At 40.8% G+C, this 9490-nt stretch overlaps 1 long non-coding RNA gene across 1 annotated transcript in view; it reads left to right on the top strand.

Annotated features, from left to right (window-relative positions):
* LOC117362861 overlaps window positions 1-8346 on the top strand; it is a 74882-nt gene extending 66536 nt beyond the window's left edge. Inside the window, exon 3 of the long non-coding RNA XR_004539940.1 lies at window positions 8256-8346. This is a non-coding gene — a long non-coding RNA (uncharacterized LOC117362861). The remainder of the gene's footprint in view (window positions 1-8255) is intronic.
* Window positions 8347-9490: the final 1144 nt, after the last annotated feature.

Genomic DNA, 9490 nt, shown 5'->3' on the forward strand with positions numbered 1-9490 from the left:
TACCAGTACAAAGTCCTTCCCTTCGGTCTGGCATCTTCTCCCAGAGTCTTCACGAAGTGCCTGATTGTAGTGGCTGCATCTCTTGGATCGCACGGCCTTCAAGTCTTTCCCTGCATGGACGACTGGTTGGTCAAGGCTATTTCCTCTCAGGAAGTGGTTCGAGCAATATCTCAGACCATGTACTTTATTCAAGTTCTAGTATTTCAAAATCAGCTTCCCCAAATCACACCTCATTCCGACTCAATGTCTTCTGTTCATTGGATCTATTCTAGACACCACTCTCATGAGAGCGTTTTTCTCTCTGTATCGCCTTCAAGCTCTCATCCATCTGTATCAGCAATTGTTTTCCTCTTCAGTCCATCACAGCAAGACACACGATGGTTCTGCTAGGCCAAATAGCTTCCACTGTACATGTGACACCACTGGCAAGACTACACCTATGCACTCCTCAGTGGACCCTTGCCTCTCAGTGGTCTCAAGTACGGATCGGTCTCTCACAACATATATCTGTAACATCATCTCTTCTGCAGGTCGCTTCAATGGTAGATGACCTCCTCCAATCTATCCAGAGGTCTCATTTCTCACTTACCCCCTCATCACAAGGTCATCACGACAGATGCATCCCCTTATGCTTGGGAGGCACATATGGATGATCTTCCAGACTCAGGGAGCAGAAATTTCACATCAATTTCCTAGAGCTCAGAGCAATGTATTATGCCCTCAAGGCCTTCCATCATCTCTGCCCCCAAGTCCTCCTCCTTCGCACGGACAATCAATGTACTACATAAAAAGCAAGGAGGTATGGGCTCTCTCCTGTTATGTCAGGAGGCCCAGAAAATCTGGGACTTGGGCAACAGCTCGCAACCTTTTCTTAAGGCTGTCTACATTCAAGGGGAGAAGAATTCACTAGCAGACAACCTCAGCAGAATCCTTCAATGTCACGAATGAACTCTTAACTCTGCAACTCCTTCAGGCCATCTTTGCTCAATGGGGCACTCCTCAAGTGGACTTGTTTACAGCTCATCACAATCACCAGTTGCCCCAGTTTTTGCTCTAGACTTTACTCTCCTCTCCGTCTGGAAGCCGATGCCTTTATCCTGGATTGGATGGGCCCTGTTTCTAAATGTATTCCCTCTGATTCCTGTCATGTTGAGGACTCTGTTCAAACTCAAACAAGAGGTGGCCACCATGATCCTTATTGCTCCACAGTGGCCCAGACAGCTTTGGTTCTCTCCCTTCTACTTCAATTCAGCTCCAGGGTACCAATACCTCTTCCAGTTTTTCCTACTCTGCTTACTCAGCATCAAGAATCCTCTTCTACTTCCCAACCTGAAATCATTACACCTGACAGCTTTGTTTCTCTCGGGCTGAATTCTTCTGATTTACATCTTTCTCAGCCTTTTTGACATATTATTGATGCCTCTCAAGCAATGTTATAAGAACATAAGAATTGCCATCTCCGGATCAGACCTTAGGGTCCATCAAGTCCGGCAATCCGCACTACGCGGAGGCCCTTCCAGGTGTACCCTGGCATAGTTTTAGTCCCCATATCACTCTGTGCTTCTCTTAAGGAGATGTGCATCTAGTGTACCCTTACCCGTATCACTCTATGCCACTCATAGGAGATGTACGTCTAGCTTACCCTTAAATCCTAGAATGGTGGATTCCACAATTACCTCTTCTGGGAGAGCATTCCAGATGTCCACTACTTGCTGCGTGAAACAGAACCTCCTGATATTTGTCCTGGACCTGTCTCTCTCAGCTTCAGTCCGTGTCACATTGGACATTGTAAATAACTGTTTTTCCTGCTCTATTTTGTCGATTCCTTTCAGTATTTTGAAAGTCTCGATCAGATCCCCTTGCAGTCTCCTCTTCTCAAGGGAGAACAACCTCAGTCTCTTAAGTCGTTCCTCGTAATACAGGTTTTCCATATCTTTCACGAGCTTTGTTGCTCGTCTCTACACTCTCTCCAGCAGTTTTGTATCCTTCTTTAGGTATGGAGACCAATGTTGGACCGCAGTATTCCAAGTGTGGGTCTGACTATTGCTCTATAAGCGGCATTATTACTTTCTCTGAACTACTCGTGATTCCATTCTTTATTATGCCTAACATTCTATTTGCTTTTCTTCGCCACCGCCGCACATTGCGCCAACGGTTTCAGGATCCTATCATTTAGTACACCCAGGTCCTTTTCCTGTTCGGTTTTTCCCAGAGTTGCGCCTGAACATACTATATTTGTGTTCCTTATTCTTTTTGCCTAAGTGCATCACTTTGCATTTTTCCACATTAAACTTCATCTGCCATTTATCTGCCCATTTCTCCAATCGACTCAAGTCGCTCTGGAGTTTCCTCACTGTCCTTCTGCGATTTGATTGCCCGGCATAGCTTTTGTGTGATCTGCAAACTTGATGATCTCACTGGATGTTCCATCCTCTAGGTCATTGATGAAAATATTAAATAAGATGGGCCCAAGTACCGAGCCCTGGGGTACATTTCTAGTCACCTTCTCCCAGTCTGAGAACTTCCCATTTATGCCCACTCACTGCCTTCTGTTCTCCAGCCATTTGTCTATCCATCTTAGTATATCTCCTATTCCATGGCCTTGCAGTTTCCTGAGAAGTCTAACATGTGGAACCTTGTCAAACGCTTTCTGAAAATCCAAGTATATAATATCCATCGGTTCTCCATTATCAATTTGTCTGTTCACTGTCTCAAAAAATTGAAGTAGGTTCGTCAAACACGACTTCCCTTTCCTGAATCCATGTTGGCTGGCTCTCATCAGGCGGTGTGTGTTTAAGTGCCGGATTATGCTATCCTTGATCAGTGCCTCAACCATCTTCCCAGGGACTGACGTGAGACTCACAGGTCTATAGTTGCCTGGCACTCCTCTCAATCCTTTTTTAAATATCGGCATGACGTTCGCTATCTCTGTCCTGTTTTGATTGACAAGTTGGCAAGTTTTTGCAATAGTTCTCTGATTTCCACTTTCAGTTCTTTCAAGACTCTCGGATGAATTCCGTCTGGTCCAGGAGATTTATCACTTTTGAGTTTGTCTATCTGGCGGTAAATCTAGTCCAAGTTCACTTCTACTGTGGTGAGGCTGTCCTCTGTTACTCCTTTGAACACTTTCACTGCTTCTGGAATTGTTGCGATGTCCTCCTTTGTAAAGACAGATGCAAAGAAGGATTTTAGTCTGTCTGCAATTTGTTTGTCTTCCTTGATGTATCCTTTCCTTCCCCAGCGGTCCCACTGCCTCTTTTGTGGGTTTCCTTCCTTTAACGTACCTAAAGAAGGGCTTGAGGTTTTTGGCCTCATGCACTATTTTCTCCTCATATTCCTTTTTGCCATCCCTCACCGCCCTGTGACACTTCTTCTGATCATCTTTGTGTTTGCTCCAAGCATCGGTTGTTTTCGTGTGTTTCCATGTTTTAAAGGAGTCCTTCTTTTCTTTTATGGCTTCCTTCACCTCTTTAGTGAGCCACGCCGGCTCTCTTTTGCCTTTAGTTTTCTTTGCTTTGGGCATCCGCGGAATGTAGAGGCTTTGTGCTTATCTTTTTCTTGATCCGTTGTTTCACCATGGCTCTCTTGCTATCGTATCTTCCCCTTTTAAAGTTTAAAGTCGAGGCTGAGGTTTTCGTACCTTTCTCCTTCCCGACATCGAGTTTGAAGTTGATCATGTTGTGATCGCTCGTCCCCAGTGGGGACCGTGACTTCTACTTCCTTTGCTGGTCCTGTAATGCCATTTAGGACCAAGTCCAATGTGATATTTCCTCTTGTCGACTCTCCCACCAATTGTTCCAGGAAGCAGTTCCCTAGCACTTCAGGAACTTTGCCTCCTTGCCACAGTTAGTAGGTTCCCAGGTCCAGTCTATCCCCGGGACATTACCTGTCTTACATTCGTGTCTAATTTCCTCTATCATTTCTGAGTCTGTTTCCTCCCTCTGTCCTGGCGGTCGGTAGTAAAGACCAATCTTTGTGTCAGCACTGTTGTGTCTGGGAATCTTTATCCAGAGGGATTCCAGCTTCTCTTTCTCTTCCATCATAGTCTCTCTTACAGATTCTATTCCTTCCTGAACATATAGGGGAATACCTCCAACAAAAGTAGACTAGGTTCTCTTCCTGGTGTCTTCTTCATCATCATGATCCCACTTCACTGGCAGTGGAATTGGTGTTAGATTATCTTCTTCATTTATCTGATTCTGGTCTCAAGTCTACATCTATTAGAATCCATCTCGGTGCTATTACAGCTTTCACATGCCAGTCAATGGGAAAACCTCGTACTGCTCATCCTTTGGTCTCCAGTTTCATGAAAGGACTTTTCAATGTAAAACCACCTCTTAAGTCTCCACCTGTTGTCTGGGACCTTAATGTAGTTCTTTCCAGTTTTGATGAAGCTACCATTTGAACCAATGGCCACAGCTCATCTCAAGTTTCAAGTTCAAGTTTTATTTTAATTCGATGAATCGCTTAATTTAATTTTTACTAAGCGAGTTACAACAAAAAATAACATTTATTTTAACATAATGCTTAAAAATTTTTAAAACAGTAGTTAAGAACCAACAGACAAACAGAATGACCAAAACACTAGGTGAAAAAAAAAAAAAAAAAAGAAAGGGCGGAACTACAATTTAGTATTTTTAGGGTACAGAAGAGAATCATAAATGGAAAAAAAGAAACATTAGGAGAGGGAAGGTGTAAACCTAGAAGATAGTGTAAAATTTTTTAAACATAATTTATAGATTAAAGCATCTTAAAAAGAAAGCTTTTTAAATTACTTTTAAAATGACTCAGATTATTTTCCTCTCTCAGTTGCTGAGGTAAAGTGTTCCAAAGTTGTGGAGCCTTCACCGAAACGTGTCTTGTCGTCGAGTTCCAATAGAGTTTTTGGTTAGTGGGTATTTTCTTTTTGAGATATCCATGTAAACGTGTAGTCAGATATTTATCTTTGAAGTATATTTTTTTAGAGCCGTCTCATCTGATAAGTTTTCTCTCAGCGAAATGTCTTGAGAAAGGAATAACAGCGCCCATGGAAGGTTAGCTCCCTGCACTGTAGTAAGACATGGTTTTCCTATTAACCTATTTGATTTATATTTGCTCTACTCTTTAAATCTTGGAACCAATACATGGAGGACTAGTGTGTGATCAATTAGATCATTTATTACTTCATTTATGTATCTTTATTTTCAAATTGAATTATGTATTATGGTATATCTCAATTTTGGAAACTTAGTTTATTATGTTATTGATCTCACTTTACTGTACAAGATGTATATGCTTGGTAATATTATAAAATTATATAAATAAATAATAATAATTTAAAAAAAGAGTTTTTTGGTTAGTAGACCGAAGGGAACGTGACGTGCTATAAGGAATAAGTGATTTATTAATAAATTGGGGTTCGTTAGTATCAAGGGTTTTGAATACTAATAATAAAATTTTATAAGTGATATGATGGCTAATGGGAAGCCAGTGCGATTTGATCAGAAAAGAAGTAACGTGATCATATTTTTTACCATTATGAATAAATTTGACGGCAGTGCTCTAGATGATTTGTAATCTTTTCTTTTCCTTTTGTGTAATATTTATTAATAATGATTGACCGAATCATTTGTAATCTGTAAAAGCAAAATTTTACGATGTTACTTATATGCTCATGGTAAGAAAATTTGTTATTGATGATGACACCTAGTATTTTTAAGGATGATACAAGCTCCAGGTAAGTGTTATCAAGAGTAAAGGGGGCACTCAAATTTATTCCCTGTTTTCATGGGAATAACAGAGCTTTTGTTTTTTGTATGTTTAGGGGCTAACATGTGGGAAACTAAGCCATTGTTTAACCTTCTCTAATTTTGAATTGATCTCTAGTATTTCCTCTTTATTTTCTGGATTTAGAGAGTGGGAGAGTTGAATGTCGTCGGCGTAAGTGAAGATGGTAAGGCCTATGGACGGACATAAGGTTAATAGAGGAGACAGAAAGATATTGAACAAAAGTGGAGATAGGATAGATCCTTGTGGAAATATCATACTTCAGGGTAAAGGGTTTAGAGACAGAATCATTAAAAGTAACTACAGAAGAGTGGTTAGACAAAAAAGATCTGAACCAATCATGTATTTGATCACAGATGCCTATGGCCTTTAGTCTGTTGAGGAGTAAAACATGATCAATAGTATCAAATGCTTCTGACAAATCAAGAGAAAAAAGAATTACAGAGTTACGGTGATCTAGATAATAGAGTATGTTTGCAGTTAAGCCAATCAGCGAATACTCTGTAGAATGATTTTTCCTGGTTTGGATGTAGAGCGTTAGTTGATTCGACGAAATCTGATAGTTGATCAAATACTATCCTTTCAGTTAGTTTCACTAGGAATGGAATGTTGACTATAGGACGGTAATTTGAGGCTGGATTTATAATCTTTTATTATTGACAGAATTGTGGCAGTTTTCCATGCAGAAGGTAATAGACCAGAGTTAAGACTATTTAGTATAAGGGTGTGTATGAAAGGGCCGAAAACAAGAAAAAATTTTTTTTAAAAGAAACGGAGGGATGTCTTCCTTATTGCTCTCACCTCTGCAGGAGAGTCAGTGAGTTACAAGCACTGGTGGCAGATCCACCCTTCACAGTTTTTCACCATAATAAAGTGGTTCTGCGCACCCATCCAAAGTTTCTACCGAAAGTTGTCATGGAGTTTCATCTCAATAAATCGATTGTTCTCCCAGTGTTTTTTACTAAGCCTTATTCTCACGCTGGAGAAACCACTTTGCTCACACTGGACTGTAAACGTGCTTTAGCCTATTACATCAACAGGACAAAGCCTTATTGTACTTCCCCCAACTCTTCATCTCATTCGATCCAAACAAGTTGGAGCATCCTGTTTCCAAGAGAACGATTTCCAAATGGCTGGCTGCCTGTATATCGTTCTGTTATGCTCTGACTGGATTGGCACTGGAGATTGTGTCACAGCCCACAAAATTAGAGCTATGGCAGCTTCTGTAGCTTTCCTCAGATCTACTTCCATTGAAGAAATCTGTAAAGCTGCCACCTGGTCCTCAGTTCATACCTCATGTCTCACTATTGTCTGGAGTCTTTCTCCAGACGGGATGGGCACTTTGGCCAATCTGTATTACAAAATTTATTCTCCTAAAGGCCAACTCTATAAATACTGTATAGAACATAAACCTGAGTATAAACTGAGATAACAGTTTTTCTCCCCCAAAAGAGGGGAAAACTGTTAACTCAAGTGTAAACTGGGGGGGGGGGGGGTTATATTCAAGCGTCACAGTCCTATAGATCAACCTGGAAGTGGAGAAAGAGAATCTTTATAAATAATGAGGTATATGTATGCTTCTATTGCCACCCCAGCAGCCAACATTTCCTGCATTCACTTCCACACATCCCTACTGACCGGGATTTGCTTCTCAACCCCCTGTCACTGCCGCCGCCCACTCCCAGAGAGGGTGGGAGCTGGTAGGCCTAAGAGCATGTGCAGATTCTCAATGCCCTGCTCTGATCCAATCAGTGAATAATTGTGTCAGCATCTGCTGGAGAAGCAAGTGACAAACTGTTTATCAAGTGGGTGAGTGGGAAATGGTTGTGGCTGTGATGGTAGCAGAGTGTTTTGAGAAATAAATGCTGGTCATCGAGGTAGGGGATGGAGGAAGCAGGAAATGTCATTTGCTTCGGAGGTGCAGTGTTAAGAAGAAATGTGGGTCATCGGGGGAGGCGAAGGTGAGATATGAGGGTTACTGCAGGAGGGCAAGGTGGGTTTGAAGATTAAATGCTGGTTTTCAGGTGGAGTTGTGAGATGAGATTCTCAATATAAACCAAGCCCCCCATTTTTTGGTCTTTTTTTGTAACCAAAAAAATCTCAGTTTATATATACAGTATATACAGTACTGTACCCATTACTATGAACAGTTATTTTTATATTTAGTAAAGGTGGGGAAACTTTCAATGGTGTTTTTCCTTTAGGCAACAAGTCAAGATAGAGGAATATTAGGAATATTTTAAAAAATTATTTCTATACCGTAGTATATAATTCTTACCGTACTATATCATTATTTTTATTGTTACCTTTAATTTTGAAATACAAAGCTATTTTTGGTCTCCTGAGGAGGAGAAAGGAGATATCAAAGCCTAAATGGAAATAAATAGCATGGGAAAAGCTTTGAAAATTACTCTCAACATTAGAAATAGAAAACTGTTTAATTTTGTCTTGTTTAATTTTTCTTTTTACTCTTGTTTTCTATCTTTTAGGTGCTAAAGGTGCATCAAGGCATGCTATACTGCACTGAATATCATTGGTGACAGATATGGCAACTGTGGACCTGGAAAGAGTGATGAATGGATGAAATGTGATAATACGTAGGTTATATTATAATAGAGACATTAGGGTAGTTATTTTAGAAGACATTCATGATTTCCAGGTGTAAACAGAATGCATGTGGAAACAATGATTTATATAAGGCCATGATTTATAGGTGAATGTCCCAGCTAGGTAAAGATATCACCTTCTAAAAAAGAGTCATGACAAAGGGGCATGGTGTGGATGTGGACAGTGCGGTGCTCAGTACAGGTAGAATTGATTTCACAATCATACTAACGTGCAGGGTGGAACATTTAAATGTCAACACATACAACTGTTTTAGAGCATACAGACACCAACCTCACTTGTCTTTTGGGACTGCTAGCCATAAGAGTCAGCTCTCTGTGTGCTGTGGGTATTTGAGCACCCCTAACATTGAGCAAATTTCCATTGGGTTTAGCACTTTGTAAAACTGGCATCTTTGCTGCTTGCATTTGTAGTGAATGAAGGTGAGCCAATTGCAAGTCATTGGCCTGATTATCATCTCTGTCCACATGGGTGTATCTTTTTGACCCTTTATTCTCTACTGTTGTATATTATCCCTCTTTTCTTTCTAACACTTCTCTACAAACCTTCTTTCCACATCATTCCCCAAACCCCTTTCCCCCACCTGTTTACTTTTCAATGAGTCTCTATGGATGTGCTCTGCTGCTTGACAGAGGTATTTCTAGAGAGAAATGTTTGAGGTGGGACAAACTATTGGAAGGGCAAGGCAAAGTGATATTTTTTTGTGCAACTGAACTGGTAGTCTTAACCATCGAGTTTAAACCCTCTTTGGTTGTGAGGAGCAGGAGCCTGTCTGTTCTGCTCGTGTTTAATCTTTATTATTTTGGGGTTTTGCATTATCCGGTTGGAGACTCTCAGTGCTGCCAGAGGATCCCGATCACCCTGGGGCATCTCTGGCTATGAGAAGATACGGACTCTCAGGGTTAAGGCCTGTATCACATGCCTCTCATGATTTCTGTGTGGCCAGTCTGCATCAGTAGTTCTCAGAGCTCAGGGTCTTTACTAGAATAAGACACAATGGCCTTTATGCATAATGAAATTCTCCTCCCTCCAGCCAGTTTCAGCTACTCAGTAAAATTGCTCTTGTAACTGATAAAATAATTTGTTGAGTAATGCTATG

This window comes from Geotrypetes seraphini, chromosome 6 (genome assembly GCF_902459505.1).
Source record: "Geotrypetes seraphini chromosome 6, aGeoSer1.1, whole genome shotgun sequence".
In the NCBI taxonomy this organism is placed as follows: Eukaryota; Metazoa; Chordata; class Amphibia; order Gymnophiona; family Dermophiidae; genus Geotrypetes; species Geotrypetes seraphini.